This window comes from Lepidochelys kempii, chromosome 2 (assembly GCF_965140285.1).
Source record: "Lepidochelys kempii isolate rLepKem1 chromosome 2, rLepKem1.hap1, whole genome shotgun sequence".
Taxonomy (NCBI): domain Eukaryota; kingdom Metazoa; phylum Chordata; order Testudines; family Cheloniidae; genus Lepidochelys; species Lepidochelys kempii.
Genome location: NC_136381.1, coordinates 19,498,048 through 19,519,292, shown reverse-complemented (window position 1 = coordinate 19,519,292; position 21,245 = coordinate 19,498,048). Strand labels below are relative to the sequence as shown.

General features: G+C 45.5%; 1 long non-coding RNA gene across 1 annotated transcript in view; it reads left to right on the top strand.

Moving 5' to 3' along the window:
* Positions 1–18,463, top strand: part of LOC140906358 (uncharacterized) — a 176,912-nt gene extending 158,449 nt beyond the window's left edge. The window contains exon 4 of the long non-coding RNA XR_012157080.2: positions 18,012–18,463. This is a non-coding gene — a long non-coding RNA (uncharacterized LOC140906358). The remainder of the gene's footprint in view (positions 1–18,011) is intronic.
* The last annotated feature ends 2,782 nt before the right edge of the window (positions 18,464–21,245 follow it).

Below are 21,245 nucleotides of genomic sequence, written 5' to 3'. Positions count from 1 at the left end.
TTTAGGGTTACTGGACCAATTTTTCATATTAAAACTTTGGCCGTATCAGCCAGTGCCCACCACCTTCTGTTCATCTGGGCCATGCCCCAACTCATACAATACTTTGGGCTGCCCCAAACCCTACTGTCATGGCTAAGAGTTTGGAGCAGCTCCGCTTCCATGGAGGGTCAGAGTACATATTGCTGAATATGCGGGGGGGGGGGGGGGGGGAGCAGCTGCCCTTGTTGGCCCACCACAGAGGCTCATTGTTATGGGCCAGATTGTGCTAATATGGCACAGGCCTGCATAGGGGGAGCTCCCAAAGCCATTGCGTCTCTGGGAGGCCCAAAGCCTACTGAAATACCCAGGAAGCAAAGCTACTGTACCACCCTATGGGAGACTGCACGGTGCATTCCCTTCCACAGCTGGTCAACTCCCTGCTGGCTGGTGGGGAAATGGCGCTCGTTGTCTCCCTTTCCTGCCCCTTTTGGAGAGGTTAGCAGAGATGCCAGCCCCACAGGGAAAGTCAAGGGCTGCAATTGTAGCTATGTGATTGGGGTATGAAGTGGGGGGTGCGCTCACACAGGCGTGGCAGGAATGTATCCCTGAGCGAAAGCTGCTTTCGCCTCTCAGGACAGTGTCAATCTAATGTAAGTGCTCTTTAGTCTTTTTTAATAAAAATCCAAGTGTTCTACATTTAGTTTCCTTCCTGCCCCATCAGCAGGAGAGCCCTGTGCCAGTCTGCATGCAGAGGGCTTTAAAGGGATGCTCCTGATTTAGACTGATGACTTATTTCACTGGTAAAACTGCTCCATGTGCTCACATTCTTTGCTGGTGAAGTGGTGTCAGTTTCAGTGATTCAGTCAGATTCATATGTGAAGCACATTCTTTCCCATTCTTCCACAGGGAGTTCCCTTCTGGATATGGAAGGGATGTTCACATTTTTGGGACATAGCATAAATTCTTTCAGCAAATCATAAAATAAGGCTGTGTAAGAGAAACTGGGCTTGAAGGGATCGGGAGTCCCATTACTCTTTCCTTGCTTACTGGTCAGACATGTTAGTACAACAGTCTTCAGTCGCCGATTTCTTTTTTGTTCCTGCACTTGAGAACATGCCGGCTCCTAGATACTTCATCCCTAGTATATACTACAGCACAGCTATTTGTTTTGCTCTCTGGTTGCTTGAATTTGCCTCTTGTATCCCTTCTACTCTAGAACAGTCCAGTAATGGGTAGGTATAATTTGACTCCTCTCCTCACCACCGAAGTCTGAAGAAAAACAAGATTGTCATAACTAACCTTAAAAGAAAAAAAGATGACTTATTTGTGGAGTAGAATTCAACGCGGCTTTGGAAAGCGTTATTAAATAAGATTACTCACTAGACATAAAGGCATGACAACAAGCAGCATTACTGAATCAGACTCTAACAACCTTGCAACACTGAAAGTGTAATGCAATAAACCTTAACTGCCTTCTTAACAGCATCACCTGAAATACTTGTTGGCATAGGCTCCTATTCAGACTGCTTACAGGAAGGGGCATGATTGTATCTGTTTAATCTCAGAGACTGTCATTCACTTAGTGGCATGAATTTCAGTAGGCAGCATTACCCAGGCCAAAACCAGAGGTATTCCAGGTGAATTTTGACTGCCTTTGTTGTTGTTTTTTTATCACTCTTTAGTTTAATTTTTAATAGTAAATGAAGGGCCTGAACCTAGGAGCCTGTTGATAGGATTCTCTTTCCTTTGTGATTGTGTTCAGCTTTTTCAAAGTTAACAGGGATGATAGTTAAGACAAAAATGTGAAGGTTAGAAGCACTTTCCATTATTTTGCTTGTTCATGTCCTGTATCAGCATCATTCCAGGGCAGGTTAGATAAGACCTTGCTAGAAATGATGTAGGGAGTAGCTCAACAAAATGCCATTGGTCAAACTAGATGACACACCTGGCCTTTTCTGACCCCACTGTCTGTGATTTGCCAAGATCTAATTCTCAGTAACCCATGCAGTTATTTATGACTTGTACTGCTGGCTTGTGGTCTCCAGACTTGTTTTGTAAATGTGCGGGACCAACTGTTATGGCATCAGAGTCTGCATGTTAAAAGTTGTGCCGGTTGATGGTATGTGTTCTCTCAAGAGCTGGTTGCTTGCCAGCACCATCCCTGCAGGAAAGGAACTGGAAAACCAACCCCTCTGCAGCTTAAGGCATCCAGGTGTTTCTTAACCAGCATGTAAGAGGTACTTTCATAAGAGGAGGGTGTCCTTTGCTCTACCTCCTCCATCTGGAGCATGGTACCTCTGAGGCATACCATTTCACCAGGCAGAGGATGTGGAAATGCCAAACCTGTTCAGTTCTTTGATCCTGGGCTATTAACAGAACAGCATACTGCCTCGGCACTGGCCAAATCGCTTTGAATCTGGCTTATAATACGGTGTGCATGTGTGCAGATTTAAAGCACCATTTCCTTGTCTGGCATCTCTGGGCTGCTGCCTGCAGAAGCTGAGAATTAATTAAAGGTTGCTGCTGCAACCTCTGTTACTGGTTTTTAAAGGTGCATTGGTTTTTGAATGCCCCTATCAGGCTCCTGAGACAACGTGGGCCCTTTGTGTCACCAGCCACTCCACAGCTCTTATCTGATGCGGAAAGCTGTATGATAACAGCTACTTCGTCACACTCCGGTGACCGTTCATTCTGATGTGTGATGACTTTCCGGAGGTGCATGCATGCACGTGGGTCGGAGAGAGAGACTGATGGTTCTGAGCAGGGATTTTCTGACCCAATGCCTGTGTCTCTGGCTGGGTTGTTGACCTGTCTTGACGCTGTTTTCATCGAGGTGGAGGCTTTCTTGTTGTGCATTGAGTTGCTTCTGGTGAGGATCGGAAAGGTTGCTTAAATCTTTTTACTCAAAGGAACAATAACACAGTAAATCAAAAACGAAGGTTGAAAGAGCCCATGTGGGTATCTGATTTTGCCTGGCAAAGGAGAGAGAGTTATCCAAGTCAACTGGCGGCTTGAATGTTACCTGAAAGGTTGTCCAGGAACTGAGTGCTTCTCTGGATATAATGTGAGCAACAGGTTTTTCTTTTTGTCATCTTTTATTCTATTAAGCTTTACTGGGTTGCAAATCCATGTTATATAAATACCAAGTACAAAACTCTAGCCATTGTTTAGGTGGCTCTTCGATGTAGCTCACCCATAGATGTAAATTTGTGCATGCCTGTTTTGAGAGACTGTGGTTCAGGGGATAGGCCTCTAGACTGGGACTTGGGGCAGCTGGGCTCTGTTCCCAGCTCTGCCACTGATTGGCTGTGTGACTTGAAGCAGATCATTTCGCTGGTGTTTCCCTTCCATACCTTTTTCTGGGGTAGGGACTGTCCCGTGCTATGTATGTAGAGCACCTAGCACTAGGGGACACTGATCTTGGTTGTATTTCATAGGTGCTATTGTAATATAAATAATTTTGATTTGTAATCTATACATACAGTGATTATCTGTTGTAGTTTGCTTAAGTGAAACCATCAATTTAATCCACCCGGAAAAGAGAGAGACATCGTAATTCAACACACTGCCCCTACCAGGGGTTACTTTTTGCTCTCTCTGGGCTTGTAGATAAGTTGAATGGTTAGTCATATTTTGATTGCACCTTCAATGCTTCTCTAAGTTACAAGGATGTCCACATTAATAATGATGGATTTGTAGCAAGGAAAGAAATTGGAGGGTGATTTGGCTTCTGTGGTGTTCATTCATTTTAGAATTGGGAGGGGTCATACTCTGCAATACATGTAGAGCCCTGCTTAGATTCCAATTCCTAGGAAACTGACATCAGGATAATTAGTGTGAGCGGACTTATTTGTACAGTGATAACTGCGGAGAAAGTACTAAAGCAGGAAAAACAAACACATTAGTCATTTGAACCTTCAGTTCCCAGCATTTATCCTGATATTTCACTATTTATAACTGGCTCCTGCTTGTGTGTATTTTCAGAGTCCAAATTGTGTGCTGCAATAAAATTTGCCTAAAGTGTATTTTATTATTCTCTCCACTCAATGCAGCCATATTTTATATAATATATATGTGTACACCGCCCTCCCCCAATTGTTACATAAACTAAAACTTACTCTACCTTCACTCAATTGAGAGCACTAGGATTGTGGCCCCAAAGAGAATCTAAGCAACTTAAAAAAAAATATCCCCCAACTCTTATTTAATTTGACGACACAAAGATCGTTATGACATGATTGGCTGCAAAAATACTTCAAAATGCAAACCTTTGAAAGTGGGGTGGGGGGCTTTGCCTAGAGGGCACTGAAAGGAGGGACTTGCCTTATGGTTAAGGCTTTGGCATAGGACTCAGGATACCTGGGTTCAGTTCCCAGCTCTACTGCAATCAAGTTGTGTGACCTTGAGCAATTCTCTGAGGGCCAGTTTCTCAGTGCTCAGCAGATATATCCTGCTCACAGGTGGCCAGTTACAAATACCTCTTGCAGTGTGTTTGTGCAGGAGAATATTTAATCATTATTAATAAGATATCAAAGGAGGAGGGCTTCTGGGCTGCAAAAGACTGTGCAATGAAGCTCGTGCAGAGGACAAAGGAGCGCACGGTGCAGGTGAGTTATGGAGATGGGAGCGGGAGGTATTTGGAAACTGGGAGAGCCACAGAGTGTATGGAGGAAGGGATTAGACATGAAACGGAGAAGGGCATGATGTGGGGAAGTGTTTTATCCATATTTACATCTAATCCAATAATCATTTCCCCTGTCCATTCCCCACCCCCGCCCCGGTGCAGTTGTAACTTCATCCCCAGACACCCCAATTCAGGATGAGGGGAGTGATGCCACGATGGGCCTCGTAATTGGTCGCCTCTGAAATCATGTGCTAATTTCTCTTCAACTTTTGTTGCTAGTTTTTATTTAAAAAAAAGGGGGGGGGAGACAAGAAGGGGAAATTCCCTCACAGCAAAGTGTTCAGGATGCTCACGGGCGTTTCCTACCAGTGTAGTCACTCACAATCAAGGAGCTCACCGGTTAAGGCATCACAGATGTCCATCAGTTACATAACAAAAACCAATGACTGTAAAGCTAGACAAATTCAAATAAGGCACTTGTGTTTTTTTTTTTTTTAAACAGTGAGGGTGATTAACCTTGGAAACAAACTGGAAGGGAAGTGGTGGATTCTGCCTCTCTTGATGTCTTCGTATCAAGACTTTAAATGGCTTCCCGAAAGATGTGGTTTAGTCACACAAATTATTGGGCTCAACACAGGGGTAACGGAGTGAAATTCTGTGGTCTATGATATACAGGAGTCAAAATCTGATGGTCCCATCTGGCCTTAAAATCTCTGAATCAGTTCCATGCCTGACCACCCAGACGTGATCTTACTTACACTCATCTCCTTCACCATAAGCTCTCTTTTCGTTCCTGTGCATACCCAGTCCCTCACCGTTCGACTGATCAGACCAATCTCAGCTCGAGCCTCCTAGTTTCTTAGGTAGCAACAACAGCTCGCATAGGCTTTTACACTGCAAGTGTGTCGGTTGGTAAGATCTCTTAACCACGTTGGTATCTTGAGTTAAGGCCATATGCTTGAATGTAAGCTGAGGAGTGGTGAACTGGGTCAGGGGCATATGCCAGACGGGGGAGAGTGTGTGTGTGTGTGAGTGTGAGAGAGATAGTCATGGGAATAAACTTGGAATGGGACACTAGTCAGGGAAGGATGGAGAGAGATAGCAGAAGGGGCAAGAGCTAGGCTATTCGGAACCTAGCAGGCAAGGATGCTGTGTTGTCCCTTCAGTTTTTTTTTTTAAAAGTCTTTTATGAATTTCTCCCTGTAGTGCACTAAATGTGTTTAAGCGGTAGGGGAGGAAAAGAAGGCGATCATGAGAAAACGATACCGTTTGATGCACTGCGTGGCAACAGGCACAGATGAATGCTTCCCGTCTCCTCCAGGAGTCTGATTATCCCAGTATAACTGCTCACCCTAGAATTGCCTTGTTGCTAGCATCAGATCATTCTGATGCAAAGAGCAGTGGAGTATTCTGTGTGAGGGGATGACGACCTTGGCGGCAGACTGTGTTCACCTCTGAGCGCAAAGCAAGCACCCTTATTTCCTAGGGTTTGTTTGGATGGTACCACGCAAGAAGCCCTCTTATTCAGTGGGCCCATGACTTCCTGATCAGTTCTAGGCTCCATGGCTCCCAACACTGTATGGGAGAGAAGCTGATGGGGATGCTGTAGTTAGCGACTGGGTGAACAGCAAGAGAGCAGAAAGTTGAAAGGCAAGCAGTGGTTTTTGCTAATCGCATGCAGTTGAATATGTATTTTTATGATCTGTTTGAAGAGCCATTGATCAGGAGGTGGATGTTAGTGACTTGCTCGGAAGATGACAGTCTTTTTGCTGGTCTCATTACATCTACATGAGAAACCTTGATATACCAATGGGCAGGCTCTGCGCAAGCCTTATCCAAGAAGGGACACTTGCACCAGCTTTCTTGTACAGTTTTATGTGCCGCAATGAAACTTGCCTAAAGTATAAAAGTGTATTTTCCTGGCTATTGTTCTCTCCACTCAATACAGCCATATATAGATACACACACACACATATCCAATACATATTTTTGTGCGTGTATATGTATTTGTGTGTGATGTAGTTTTGTGACCTTCCATTTTTATATTTTGCGTGTTGAGCTGACACAGTAAAATGTTGGTGCTTATCCCCCTGCTTAAGTCAGAGACCAGCCCATGTGAGCTCCTGCCACACTGGAATCCTGAGGATGGTTTTAAAGTCATAACTTAAAACGTCAACTGTGATTGTGATTGTTCCACTTGGGTCAATGGTTGATTATTGTTGTTGCTATTGGTGAGAGAGTTTTGGCCTCACTCCATTGCTTGTATAAGTTAATTAGCACCCTCACTTCCACCTTTTCTTCCTTAACCCTGCCCCGTTTCTAAGCCATTAAAGCCAAACATGGTCGGAAGTAATGCTCCTTATTGAAATATTTAGAGCCTTTCTAAGGCCTGGTGCTAGCAAAATGATTCTGTAATCCTGAGAGACTTAGATCATTTAAGCTCTGTGACTTCAAAACACCAATATTACTTTAATGTAAAACTACCTTTGAAGAGTGTGGATCAGCAGGAATTCATGGGTTTTCTTTCAGCAACTGCTGTTCCAAACACACGGAGCCTGGTTCTGATCACACTCAATAGCGGCATTACTCTTTTGACATCACTGCAGTTTCCACTGATGTATACATGTGGAATGGAGAGTGGAGTTGGCCAAGTAATCACCAGTAACTAGAGATTTTTGGACCAGAAGGGACCACTATGATCATCTAGTCTGACCTCCCGCATCACATAGGTCATAGAATTTCACCCAGTCATTCCTGTGTTTGGGCTAGCGAATATCTGTTAGAAAGACATCCAGTCTTGATTTAAAGATTTCAAGTGAGGGAGAATCAACTGTGTCAGCTGCTCTCTCTTTAAGTACTTATGTGGCTGTGATTAATAGAGTGCCTAAATACCTCACAATCATTAATTGATTTTATCATCAATTCTCCCCTCTCCTGTGAAGTAGAGAAATACTGTCCCTCTTTCACAAACGGAGAACTGAGGCACGGGGTAGATTGACTCGTATAAGGCCAATAGCCAGTCTGTGGCAGAGCTAGGAACAGAATCTAGTTCTTCCGACTTTGTCAGGGGCTTTGGCCATTCGATCATACTACCCCTCTGCAGTTATGACTACGCCACATTGGAACAAAACAATGGCTGACACCAACACTGTTAAAAGAAAACAAACATTTAAAAACACAGCCTGTCCTAAAAAATTAAAAATAACCAATTGAAATCCTGAAGGAGTGGAATTAAGCAACAATGACCGAGGCAGTGGAGACTAATTTTAACTGGTGTTTTGCAATGTTACGTCATGAGAGTGCTGCAGCAAACGTCCCTATGCTTGCATGCTGCAGCATGAAGCTTTACAGAGTTTTTTTCCTTCAGTCCCAGCAGAACTGCAGGATTGTTCCCTGCGTTTTGCACTTACAGGACAAGTAACTGGGGGGACAGGAGGAATTTCTGTTTGTTTAGCTTTTCTGCACCTGTGGGTTACCTCAGGATGTCTAAAACAAAGCCTCGTGCATCAAATCGGAGTTGTTAAAAAGACATTGAAAGGGATAGCCCTCAAAAAGTTTCTCCGAGAGCTCCACCTGTCCCCCTCCCACAGAATGTCAATTTACTTACCAGCCAGGAAGGTACTTACCAACAATTCCAGCAGATATCTTTCCATCTATGCAGTAATTTTTTTTCTCCAGTATCCACCCCCCCAAACAAGCCCCCTTCCCATGGAAAAATGTGGAAGAAATTGACCCAAGTTTTTTTTTTTTCCCCCCTCCTCCTTTTTACCATGCTGTGCGTTCTGCCATACTAAATTATTATTTATATTGCCATAGTCCAAGAAGCTGCAGGGACCGACCAGGACCCCATTGTGCTAGGTCTTGCACAAGCATTTCTTTTGCTCCAAGATGATGGGTCAGACCCTCAGCTGGTGTAAATCAGCCTGCCTTTCTTGACTTAAGTGGAGGTGCACTGATCTGCCCCAGCTGAGGATCCGGCCCCATATCATGTTGCTCAAGAAACAAAATGTGTGCTCTGATTTGATGGGGTGTTGAGCAGCTGTAAAGCCACTGGAAACGGCTGTTGGCCATCACTGCTGACAGGCAGGCCTTCCGCCCCCTTTCAGGTAATGCAGTCCCATAGCGCTCCTGCATTTGAAACCTTTCCACAAATCCTGGGTTTTTTTTTCAGTCTTCCTAAATGGCTCTGTATTTTCTGCCAGCTTTTTTTAAGAGATTCTAGGGTTTTGTCTCAGTCCTGCCTGTTCCTTTCTTTCTTTTTTTAAATAGACTTTCGGCAAAGAGCTCTGTCTACATTTCTAATTTTAATGATTTCATGTCCCTGTCACCTTCGTCCATTTCACAAGTCCTTTCATTATGTACATATGATGGAGGGGGGAAGGTAGATCGTGTGAATCTCCAATGACATACATTGCCCTTTGCTGCCTCTCCCCAACTGTACCAGCTAGGTCATTGTTCTCTATTGAGGTCATTCGAATGGCAGACCATACCCGGTATTTTCTACCTGGACGTACTTCTTCTTGGCTTATTAATGAATAGTCAGGCTGTTGTTAATACTGGATGGTGGATAGGGTTTAATTTAAGCTAGGAGTGGTGTCATTCCATTGGACCATATACAGGGTTGAATCCAGGTCTGATGTATGTCCAACCTTAAGCCGAATTCTCCTTGGCTTGATCATTCTGATGAGGTTTTTAAATGTACTTTTGTACTTAATACTCACTCAGTATAAGTCTTGTCCGCACTGTGGATTTGTCTCTGTTACAGCCCTCAGTGTAGCTGCACTGGTGCAAACCCCTAGTGTAGAGGGATAATTCCTCTGTTTGCACCGGCAGAGTTTAATTTAGCTTGAGACCAGTGTGAGCTCCACCGGTGCAGACAGGGAGGTGTGAAAAAAGGATTCAGATTCTTCCACCTACTCCTGGGGAGCTGCTGTACTCTCCATCATGTGTCAGGGTTTAGTACTGTAAGATCACCTTGCTGGGGTTGTCCGCATGCGGTGGTCTTACAGGGGCAGGGCAGTTTCAGGACAGCTCAGATCCCTGGTGCCAGGTTCGGTATTACTAAAAGTGCTGGAGTTTTCTCTCTGATTGTCACTGTGTCTGCATCTGCAATGGAACCGTCGTTACTCACTGAGAGTCGAGGGAGAGTGATTATTGAGCAGAACGGCTCAGGCAGCCTAAGGATGCCTGCCAGATGCTGCTGATCAGAAGGCGCAGAGTTTTCCAGTCCACGTGTGGACGCACACTACAAACCCTTGCTTGACATTTGTATCTGTTTTAAGTAAGTTGTGCGTGTGTGTGTGGCAGAGCTCTGCTCACCATAGAAAAGCAGCACTCTGTTTACCTCTCTCTGCCTCAAGGACTTCTAAAGGTGGCGAGGATCACCACTAATTTTTGACAAGCAGAAGCAGCCAGTTTCCAAGTCAGATTCACCTCAGGAGCCCTGTCTGCAGCCGACTGAAGTCTTAACAGGCAGTGATAACATGGAGAGAGACTGGTCCGGAGAGCTGCTGATCACCCATCCTTCCCAGTAAAGTCACACGGAGGTCTGTGGGCTTGCACTGCTCTGGATCAGCCTCATATATTGCCATTGTTTCATGTTACACTGGGGAGGCGAGACTCTTTTCTGGCTTGTACAGTATGTGCTTTCCAAAGTTGAGCGTGTGTGTGTGTGTGGGAAGGGAGCTCCATGTCATGAAGCTGCAAAACTTTTGGGGGTGGGGTGATTTTTCCATGGGGGGTGGGTGAGAGAGAGATGTGTTGTTTGTGGGGATAGAGATATGTGCATAAAGATCTGTGAGGTGGGCAGAAGGGTCCCTCAGTACTGTTGTGTACACCTTTGTGATTCCTATCTGTCTAGGCACTTACGCTGCATCATGGCTTCTGAGCACTGTCACTGCGTCATCTTGAACAATCCTGCTCTAGCCAAGATTTTTATAAAAATGTTTAACCCTCAAAACTATGGAAAAGACTTCATTCCAGCCCACCCGACTATGGTCTTGCTTCAACTGAGATTGACATTGAGGTGATCCCATGTCTCGCAAGCCTGGCTAGTCATAGCAGTTTGGTAAAATATGTCTAAGCATTGAAGGTTTTGTACCTTTCTGCCATCATTTGGGAGAGTCTTTTCTAGATGGTAAAGATTGTCCCTTCAGCCTCAGCTGCTGGCCTGGCACATCTCCATGGATTGATGTGTATGAAATATAGAAACCAAAATTACAGGAAACATCTTCCCATTTAGTGGGTTATAATTGTGTTCCTTCATTACAAAGTTCCCCTCAGCAACTCCATGTGCTGAGGGAATAAGTATTAAAAAGGGGCAACTTTAACAGAGTGTTGTATGTTGGGGGTATGGCAGAGTGCAAGAGGGTCACTGAAGCAACAGAAGGGTAATGAGTGGGGAAAATCTGCTCAACATCTTAGGTGTCTACAGAGATGCAAGGAGTATGGGGAATAAACAGGAAGAACTGGAAGTATTAGTACGTAAACTAAATTATGACTTATTTGGCATCATAGAGATGGCATAAATCTCATGACTGGAATATTTGAATAGAGTGGTATAGCTTGCTCAGGAAGGACAGGCTAGGTAATAAAAGAGGAGGTATTCCATTATACGTCAAGAATATATACACTTGTTTTGAGGTTCAGAAGGAGGTGGAAGGCAGACCAGTTAAGAGTATCTGCATAAAGATAAAAGGACTAAAAATAGGGGTGACATCCTGGTAGGGGTCTACTACAGACCACCGAATGGGGAAGAGAAGGTGGTTGAGGTATCTCTAGAACAAATAACAGAAATATCCAAAACACAAGACCTGGTAGTAATGGTGCCTTTAACTACCCAGACTTCCACTGGAAAAGTAATATGGCAAAACACAAAATTTCCAGTAAGTTCTTGAAATTTACTGGGACAACTTTTTGTTCCAGAAAGTAGAGGAAGTAACCAGCGGGACAGCCATTTTAGACTTGATTCTGATCAACAGGGAAGGATCTGAAGGTGGCGGATCTGAAGGTGCAAGGCAATTTGGGTAAAAGTGATCTTGAAACAATAGATTTCATGGTCCTAAGGTAAGGAAAGAGTGAGCAACAGAATGAGGACAATGGATTTCAAAAAACAGGCTTTGAGAAACTCAGAGAACTGGCAGGTAAAATCCTGTGAGAAGAAAACATAAGGGAAAAAGGAATTCAGAAGAGGTAGCAGTTTCTCAAGGAAACAATATTAAAGGCACAGCAGCATGCTGTCCCGATGCGAAGAAAGGATAGGAGAAATAGTAAGAGGCCAGTATTTTCATTAATGACTTGGATAATTGAATGGAGTGTGTGCTTATAAATTCTGTAGAGGACACCAAACTGGGAGGTGTTGCAAGCACTTTGGAGGACAGGATTAGAATTCAAAACAACCGTGACAAATTGGAGAGTTGGTCTGTAATCAACAAGATGAAATACAATAAAAACAAGTGCAATGTACTTTCCTTAGAAGGAAAAATCAAGTGCACAACAAAATGGGTAATACCTGGCTAGGTGGTCATACTGCTGAAAAGGATCAGGGATTATAGTGGTCAATAAATTGAGTAAGAGTCGTCAATGTGATGCAGCTGCAGAAAAGGCTAATGGCATTCTGGGATGTATTAACAGGAGTGTCGTATGTAAGTCATGGGAGGTAATTGTCCCATTTTACTCAGCACTCGTGAGGCCTCAGCTGGAGGACTGTATCCAGTTCTGGGCGCTACACTTTAGGAAAGATGTGGCCAAGTCCAGAGGAGAGCAACAAAAATGATAAAAGGTTTAGAAAAACCTAACCTCTGAGGAAAGGTTAAAAAATTGTTGACGTTTAGTCTTGAGAAAAGAAGGCTGCGGGGGGACCTGATAAGCCTTCTAATATGTTGAGGACGGTGATCAGTTGTTCTCCATGTCCACGGAAGATGGGACAAGAAGTAGTGGGGTCAATCAGCAACAAGGAAGACATCGGTTAGATGTTAGGAAAAACTTTGTAACTGTCAAGGTAGTTGAGCTCTGGAATAGGCTTCCAAGGGAAGTTAGTTTTTGAAAACAGGTTGGACAAACACCTGTCAGGGACGGTCTAGGTTTACTTGGTCCTGCCTCAGCACAGGGGGCTCTACTAGATGAATTCTCGAGGTCCCTTCCAGCCCTACATTTCTGTGATTGGGGGCGGCGGGGGAGTGAGAGAGAGAATAGAAACAAGCACACTTCCGTTACCTGTGTAAAGTGACAGCAGAGAATTGCTCTTTCTAAATATCACCATCTTGACTCTGAGAAGTATGCCCTGATTCTCATGGGTGACTTTAATTTTCCTGATATCTGCTGGGAGAGCAATACAGCGGTACATAGACAATCCAGGAAGTTTTTGGAAAGCGTAGGGGACAATTTCCTGGCGCAAGTGCTAGAGGAACCAACTAGGGAGGGCGCTTTTCTTGACCTGCTGCTCACAAACCGGGTAGAATTAGTGGGGGAAGCAAAAGTGGATGGGAATCTGGGAGGCAGTGACCATGAGCTGGTTGAGTTCAGGATCCTGACGCAGGGAAGAAAGGTAAGCAGCAGGATACGAACCCTGGACTTCAGGAAAGCAGACTTCGACTCCCTCAGGGAACGGATGGCCAGGATCCCCTGGGGGACTAACTTGAAGGGGAAAGGAGTCCAGGAGAGCTGGCTGTATTTCAAGGAATCCCTGTTGAGGTTACAGGGACAAACCATCCCGATGAGTCAAAAGAATAGTAAATATGGCAGGCGACCAGCTTGGCTTAATGGTGAAATCCTAGCGGATCTTAAACATAAAAAAGAAGCTTACAAGAAGTGGAAGGTTGGACATATGACCAGGGAAGAGTATAAAAATACTGCTCGGGCATGTAGGAATGATATCAGGAGGGCCAAATCGCACCTGGAGCTGCAGCTAGCCAGAGATGTCAAGAGTAACAAGAAGGGTTTCTTCAGGTATGTTGGCAACAAGAAGAAAGCCAAGGAAAGTGTGGGCCCCTTACTGAATGAGGGAGGCAACCTAGTGACAGAGGATGTGGAAAAAGCTAATGTACTCAATGCTTTTTTTGCCTCTGTTTTCACTAACAAGGTCAGCTCCCAGATTGCTGCGCTGGGCATCACAAAATGGGGAAGAGGTGGCCAGCCCTCTGTGGAGATAGAGGTGATTAGGGACTATTTAGAAAAGCTGGACGTGCACAAGTCCATGGGGCCGGACGAGTTGCATCCGAGAGTGCTGAAGGAATTGGCGGCTGTGATTGCAGAGCCATTGGCCATTATCTTTGAAAACTCGTGGCGAACGGGGGAAGTCCCGGATGACTGGAAAAAGGCTAATGTAGTGCCAATCTTTAAAAAAGGGAAGAAGGAGGATCCTGGGAACTACAGGCCAGTCAGCCTCACCTCAGTCCCTGGAAAAATCATGGAGCAGGTCCTCAAAGAATCAATCCTGAAGCACTTGCATGAGAGGAAAGTGATCAGGAACAGCCAGCATGGATTCACCAAGGGAAGGTCATGTCTGACTAATCTAATCGCCTTTTATGATGAGATTACTGGTTCTGTGGATGAAGGGAAAGCAGTGGATGTATTGTTTCTTGACTTTAGCAAAGCTTTTGACACGGTCTCCCACAGTATTCTTGTCAGCAAGTTAAGGAAGTATGGGCTGGATGAATGCACTATAAGGTGTGTAGAAAGCTGGCTAGATTGTCGGGCTCAACGGGTAGTGATCAATGGCGCCATGTCTAGTTGGCAGCCGGTATCAAGTGGAGTGCCCCAAGGGTCGGTCCTGGGGCCGGTTTTGTTCAATATCTTCATAAATGATCTGGAGGATGGTGTGGATTGCACTCTCAGCAAATTTGCGGATGATACTAAACTGGGAGGAGTGGTAGATACGCTGGAGGGGAGGGATAGGATACAGAAGGACCTAGACAAATTGGAGGATTGGGCCAAAAGAAATCTGATGAGGTTCAATAAGGATAAGTGCAGGGTCCTGCACTTAGGACGGAAGAACCCAATGCACAGCTACAGACTAGGGACCAATGGCTAGGCAGCAGTTCTGCGGAAAAGGACCTAGGGGTGACAGTGGACGAGAAGCTGGATATGAGTCAACAGTGTGCCCTTGTTGCCAAGGCGGCCAATGGCATTTTGGGATGTATAAGTAGGGGCATAGCGAGCAGATCGAGGGACGTGATCGTTCCCCTCTATTCGACATTGGTGAGGCCTCATCTGGAGTACTGTGTCCAGTTTTGGGCCCCACACTTCAAGAAGGATGTGGATAAATTGGAGAGAGTCCAGCGAAGGGCAACAAAAATGATTAGGGGACTGGAACACATGAGTTATGAGGAGAGGCTGAGGGAGCTGGGATTGTTTAGTCTGCAGAAGAGAAGAATGAGGGGGGATTTGATAGCTGCTTTCAACTACCTGAAAGGGGGTTCCAAAGAGGATGGCTCTAAACTGTTCTCAATGGTTGCAGATGACAGAACAAGGAGTAATGGTCTCAAGTTGCAGTGGGGGAGGTTTAGATTGGATATTAGGAAAAACTTTTTCACTAGGAGGGTGGTGAAACACTGGAATGCGTTACCTAGGGAGGTGGTAGAATCTCCTTCCTTAGAGGTTTTTAAGGTCAGGCTTGACAAAGCCCTGGCTGGGATGATTTAACTGGGAATTGGTCCTGCTTCGAGCAGGGGGTTGGACTAAATGACCTTCTGGGGTCCCTTCCAACCCTGATATTCTATGAAGTATGTGAAGGTCAGAGCTCTTCTACCCAATCAAGGTGATACAATTCCATGTCGCCACCAGAGGAAGGAGGATTTTCTTACACCAGCCACAGAAGGGAGAGAAACCCAGCAGCCAAGCAAGAGCAGCTTTCAGTAGGCTTTGCACTGCGAGTGCGCAGAGAGGGAGTGTGGAGAGTTAACCCAAAACCAGGGCCATGTGGCCACAGTATACATTGTGTGGGTTGCAGTTCTGCTTGGGAGGCCTTCCACTCGTGTCGTAGAGGTGAATGGCATAGAAATCGTGCTCCCTTTGTGGAAAACCCAGCGGCAGCTGTCAGTGTCAGGCAAGCCTGACAGAGAGATGGCTTCAGACTTTTTCTTCCTTGGGTTGGTTTATATTGTGCTGACACCGCCTCGCAGTCTCACTGCATCGATATCATTGTTCACCTCCTCACTAAGAGGATTGTGTCAGGGATCCCAGTTGCCCAGCTGAGGTCTCCTAAGGGTATGTCTTCCTTGCAGTGTTAGAATGAGGTGTAACTCGTTTGGTGCCCCTCACCTGACTCCTGTCCGCACTCTCAATTCTCTAGCTTGAGTTCAGTGGGGCTTTAAGCTCGAGATAGCTTGCCAGTCAGGGGATGGGGGCAGGTTGAAGATCAAATGTTACTGAAGCTTGAGCTAGTAATGTAGTTGAGAGACTCGGTTTAAGTCCAGACCTCACTGCGTGCTGCTTTCCACCTACTCGGAGACAAAGTCAAAAACACCGCGTTGTGCCCATCATCCAACCCCTCTGCTGACTGCCACCAAAATCAGAGTTTCTCTCCTTATTTCTGCCATGTGCACGGCCTTGCCCCTGCCTGCCTCACAGACCGTTTCTCTCTCTCTCCTCCCTTCCCACTTCTTTGGTTATTTGACAGTGGCTTCCGCTCTGTCCATTTCTAGTGAGAGTGCCTGTTCCTCTGCAGCTTGTGCTGCCTGGAGCAGCCTTCTTATGCCTCTCCAGCCCTTTAAAATATCATCTGTGAACAAAGCTTTGCCCATTCGTCTGTACCTTCCGGTTTCCCCGTTACGAGCCGTACAATGAAGTGGTTTGGTTCAGCTGCTGTAGGCTTGATCCAGCAAGCTGCAGAGCACAAGCCGCTCCTGGAGGTTCTGAGAGCCTTTCACTCCCATTGAAGTAAGCAGGAGCAGAAGGCCTTCACGCCTGGCAGGATCAGGAGACAGGTCGCAGCAGACATTCCAGGTGTGAACATTTCCCAGCTTTGGGAAAATTTGGATTCAAATCCAGACTCAATTTTGCAGTTGTTCCTGTCTCTGGATTGGATCCAACTTCTACAAACAGTGAGGCCAACATCTGCACTGACCCTGGGTAATCAGGGTGTAAATCAGCACAGGATTCGGCCCACTGTATGTTCTATGTTCTTTTTTTGTGTACCAAAGCCATTTCAAGTATCTAAATACCTCCCTACTCAACATTCTGACTTCCTGAATTATATCTTTTGTCTGCTGGCTTTATGGACAAGAACAAGATTTTCCTTCTGTTGGTTCAGTAAAGGCAATTCAGTTCTCATTCTCTCTGGGGAAGAAGATGTTTTCAGAAGGATGGTTAGATCAAAGGTATGTCTATACTGCAGTTAAACACCCACGGCTGACCCATGCCAGCTGGCTCGAGCTAAGGAGCTGTTTAATTGAGGAGTAGCTGTTCGGGCTTGGACTTAAGCAGGAGGGTCCCAGACCTTGGGCTGCAGCCCAAGCCCGAACATCTACACCACAATTAAACAGCCCCTGAGCCTGATCCAGCTGGCAGGGTTCAGCTGGGGGTGTTTAATTGCAGTGTAGACATACCTTCAAGTGGGTAGGGCACCAGACTAGGACCTGGGTTTAGTTCCCTGCTCTGCCACAGACTTCCTCACATTCTTGGGCAGTTCACTTAGGGCATGTCTAAACTGCAATCTTAAATTGACCTGATGTCCGCACTACTCTCCTTCTGTTGGTGATGAGTGTCCTCACCAGGAGCGATACCACCCTGGGCTCTCGGCTCCGCACAGCTCCGCAGCGAGAGCCCAGCTTCCCTCTCTCCTCCCTGGCTTCTAGCTTTCCTGCTCCCAGCTGGGAGTTGGGGGAGTCGCGCAGAGTCCAGTAGGCTGCTGTGTTCCCGGTGAGGAACCAAGAGCCCAGGGGGGCAGCCGGGCTCTGAGTTGGGACCCGGGAGGGCAGCAGGGCTTGGAGCAGAGATCCAATAGTAGGCCAAGACAGCCAACAGCCAATGTAAGTAACGCAGTGTCTACATTGACACTGTGTGGGCCTAACTATACCGATATAATCCTACGCCTCTCATGGAGGTGGAGTTATGATGTCAGCATAGTAGGGCACTCATGTTGGCAGGAGCAAGGCGGTAGTGTGTACGCTGACATAGGTCGACATAAACTGCATTATGTCGTGCTAACTGTGTAGTGTAGACCAGGGCTGAGTCTCCCTGTGTCTTAGTTCCCCATTTGTAGCATGGGGATAATGGCACTGCCCTACCTCCCCAGGTGTTGAGGACAAATATATTAAGGATTGTGAGATTGCTTTGAGACTTACTGATGAAGAGTGCTATATAAAGAGCTAGGTACTATTTTATTTATTACTAATGATGACATGTAGAGGCCAAAAGACGGGGCAATCTGTCCAAATTAAACCCTAAAGTTATTGTCTCTTCTGCACAGGTTGTCAGTGACGGTGATGGCGAAGTGGGTGCATGCTCTGAATTGGCTTGTTTCATCGTTGGCTGTGAAGCTATTCTGGACTCTCAAGGCACACACAAATAGGCTTTTGGAAGGCAGGTGGTTTTTAATTCTATATCCCAAGGATAATCACAAATGAAGAAAAGATGGTCTTGGGTACTTGGCCATACCAGATGGAGCGCTTGCTGCTGTTGGGAGCAATCAAAAGAAGGAAGAGACTGGAATTTCTCACTTTAGGAGAGATGGAACATACCAAGAGAAATGGAATGCTTCAGGAATGACACTGCAGGTGGAAAACTTGCTAGTTATGTTGCAAAGAGGCCTCCTGGGGATGAGGGCGACCCATTACATGAGGATATGCAGGTAAAAAACCAAACCAAACCGAGGCATCAAAAGAGTAAATGATGATGCGTACAAATGCTTGCTTTTTACTTGGGTGGTTTCCCCAGCTTCCTACAACCTCTGTTGCACTCCCTTTTCTGGCTGCTGTCCTTCCGTTTGGATGTGCCCGCCTGCACAAAGTAAATCTGGAAATTGCCATGGGCCAGCAGCGACTGCAGTGGCGTTTCTGTAAAAATCATCCAGTCAAGTGGGTCCATGTAGTTAAATCTGGTAACAGTATGTTTTTTTTCACAAACAGAACAGATTCCTTGATTTTCTTTTATTCCAGTGGAAATAGCTATATTTTTTGGAGAGGAGAGAATGTCCCTCAAATATTCCCCCGCGTTATTTGTACCCGGAACACGGCAGCCTTGTGCTAGTGTGAGTTTTTTCAAAGCAGCGTGAGCAACGAAAGTGAGTAATCTCTCACAGCTTCAGACAATGTGATGGAAGAAATGCAAGGAAAAAAAACCAGCAGAACAAACTAAAGTAGAGGATTAATTTTGTCACCCTTTGTAATTTAACGAAGGGGTTCTCAAGCTTTTTTCTTTCTGAGGCCCCTCAACATGCTAGAAAAACACCAGGGCCCAGCTTGAGGGTGAGGCGGGAGGGTCCCAGAGCTTGGGCTGCAGTCTGAGCCCTAACAGCTACACCACAATTAAACAGCCCCTGAGCTCGATCCAGCTGGCAGGCGTCAGCCGGGGGTGTTTAATTGCAGTGTAGACATAACTTCAAGTGGGTAGGGCACCAGACTAGGGCTTGGGAGATCTGAGTTCAGTTCCCTGCTTTGCCACAAACTTCCTCACATTCCTTGAGATCGCATACTCGTTTCACATACATCAGTGAGTAGCCAGCAAATAGTTTAAAAAACAAACATGCTTACTTCTTTCCTGGACTGGGTTTGGATCAGAGAGCTGAAAGGCTCCGTATCTCATTTCCAAATGCCAGATCAGTCCACTTCCTTGTAAACCCAGTTTCAGTGGTTTGACTCAGCTGTAAAAGTCAATTTCGGAATGAAACTCGCCATGCCAGCTCTCAGGCTGGGAATGAACTTCCCCATGTTTAAAGAACAAAAGCATTTGTGCATTTTAAATGATAAGCAGTCTGTTAAAAAGAGCAAGGATAAGAACTTTAGGTGCTTCTTATGAATGTGCTTGTGTGGCTTTGTGGGTTAGATGTTTGCCACCTTATACTGAGTAGCACCTTACTCTGTGAGTAGTCTCATTGAAAGGGCAGCATCTGGCCCGGTGTTATGGCCCAGTACACCGAAGTAATGGGTACTAAGTTATACATGGCACTGAAAATGTTTAAGGGTCCTACACATCAGTGGTGCTATAAAACTTTAATTTTAAATTGTGGTTCTGATCTCACGAGGCAGGAGAGCTCTTCCTGGCTCTGCTACTGACTCGCTGTGTGACCTTGTCACTTAACCTCTCAGTTGGCCCCTTTTTTAAACAAAGATAATACTTACCCACCTTTTTATAAAGTGCTGTCAGAGCTTTGGGTGAACATAGCTTTACAAGTTGTAAGTATTATCTATTTGCTAACTAGGGCAGGAATGTGTATAACACCATTAAAGCTCCGTGTTTTTATTATTTGTATGGTTACCATTGTCTCTTTAGTAGGTTTATGCTCAGAGGAGAGGAGGTACAGGACAGGGAATTCTGTACAAGACAAGCTTGTGTCACTGCCAGCATGAGAATATACCAGGCCCCCAAATAAGAATGGAGTGTAATTTAGAGCTTATTATTTCATTGAATCAGCTCGTCTTGGTTCAGGGGTGCCCTTAGCACAAAGCAAATAAATTACCCTGCTTGTTTGCTGTGTGCTCTGCAGCTAGCCATATGTTTGAACCGGATAGAGATTCTTATCTGACTGGCTAAAATTACCCGGTGAAGGGATGACATTTCTTATCAAGGGCTTTGCTGATTCAGAGAGAGGCCTTGTCACCCAGCACAGAGGCATTGCTCTTCGTTGCACAAAGCTGCAGTGCGGGCCAGCGCTGACGCGGAACAAGGACTGTAGAGCTTGTGAGTCCAGGTTTCATTGGAAATTGACCGCGCTGCAGGTTTTGCATCAGCTGCTGGCGATGGGGGTGGGAAGTGAAAACAAGGAAGGAAAGTAGTGGTAAACGTGTTCCTTGTAAGTGGGCTTGGCAGAATTAGATTTTTCTTTTTAATATATTTTTGACCGCTCTGTTTGTTGTGGTTCATTTGTTTCAATTTGTATCGATTTAAATATTCACAGTTGTGCGACATTACGGGTATTAAGGATTTGTACAGTTTTCATCAATTTTTTTTTTTTACTTTGTATGTATACATTTCAGTTATCATTGATGGAAATATTTGTTTGCCGGTGTGTGTATGCACACAGTGAACTCGATGTTGACCAGTATCTACCAGTAAAAATCTAATCCTGTCAAGCCCGCTGGTAAGGCAATCTCAGGTCCACAGCAAAGACCTCAGTGCCTCTTTCCAAAGCTCACGATGGGCACAGCATTATGGGGACACGTGGATTCACCCTTTCTTATTGTAGTCCCTTTAGTCTTCTGTTACCTTTTCAATCGTGCATGTTTCTTCTTTGTCTTCTCCTCCTCCTCCCCGTTCCTTGTAGCCCATCTTTGCAGACACCTTCTCCAGGAATCTTTCCAGGCCGCGTGTGTTGTGGAGAGAGAGAGAGGAGAAGATAATGCTATCCTTCTTTCTTCTGTCTGCCCCCGTTCTGGTGTACTTCCCTTTTGGTGCTCTTCCTGGTTTGGCCAAAGGACGTTGCAGTGTGGGATTGAGGCTCCAAAGACTGAGCTGGTTTGCTGCTGCAGGTCATGTATTTTCCTGT